Here is a 1,124-nt window from a genome sequence, read left to right as displayed (position 1 = left end):
TACTTCCCTGAAGTGAAATCAGCCTTGCTTTCTTTTTAGATTATTTGCTTTTAAAAACCTATTTACAATTCATTTCTATTAAAAAAAGATATTTTGAAGCAAAATTCCAGTAATAATTTTTTTTAAATATTCGATTGCGAAAACAAAAATTGAGACTACTTTCAAGCATAATGTTTTTGTAAAGAAAAAGAAAAAAAAAACAAATGTCATGAAGTTTTAAAAAAATAAAATTCGTCATTTTAAAATCAGTTCCCCTTGATAAAAAGAAAAGAAAAATAATAATAATAATAATAATAATAATAATAACAATAATAATAATAATGACATTTTTTTATAAATAATAATCTCGTTATTAAAATATTCCAAGTAAAATGTTATTTACAGGTTAAAAGTTGAGAAGAGAGCTATTAAAACTTATTGACAATTCTTTTCGATTAAAAAAGGACTATTTTTAAGCACATTTTTTTTTTAAGAAAAGGGAAAAAAAATCTCATCAAGTTACAACAATATTATTCGTTCATTGATTTTTACCTAAAAAACCCCCCATCAAACTATACCATATAAAAAGAAACATGAAAAAGTATGTATAAAAATCATAGGACCTAGATTTTGGCGAGGCATCTATCTAATTGAAAGTCCGCTTCTCGAACATTGCTTCTAATTGCTCTTCTAACTGTTGTTGACCCTCTAAGACAGAGTAAAGCCGACCTAAGGATGGCAAAGGATACTTTAAAACGTATCCAAGAGACAGTGGTGGAATAGTTCTCTCTTTTCTTCGCTGCGACTAGCTCTGCCAGCCTGTCATGGTATCTCTTGCACTCCTCTCCCATGCCGCCTGTTGTTGTAAAGACTAATGGTGTTCCACGTCCATCACCCTTTGCGTATACAATCTCTTCTTGTCGTTCTCGTGCTGCTTGTATATCTGCTTGAGGTCCAGGTCTCTATAAGAATCAGCGTTGGGGTAACATACCCGTACATCAAAGAACGCTGAACTTTGTCTTTCCCCAAAACCTCTGGCATGGATGTCTAGGCGAGCGTCGGGAGCTCTGTTAGCTCCGCTTGGAAGCGACTCTCCCGTGAGTTCCTGGAGGACGAGCTCAATCTCGACATCATTGCAGACCATG

At 33.8% G+C, this 1,124-nt stretch overlaps 1 pseudogene; it reads right to left on the bottom strand.

Moving 5' to 3' along the window:
- Positions 1–486: 486 nt before the first annotated feature.
- LOC146459279 (uncharacterized) overlaps positions 487–1,124 on the bottom strand; it is a 1,693-nt pseudogene continuing 1,055 nt past the window's right edge.

Source organism: Pavona decussata, unplaced genomic scaffold (genome assembly GCF_977016875.1).
Source record: "Pavona decussata unplaced genomic scaffold, jaPavDecu1.1 SCAFFOLD_221, whole genome shotgun sequence".
NCBI lineage: Eukaryota > Metazoa > Cnidaria > Anthozoa > Scleractinia > Agariciidae > Pavona > Pavona decussata.
Note: the sequence above shows the minus strand (reverse complement) of the source record. Positions and strands in the feature narration are given on the sequence as shown.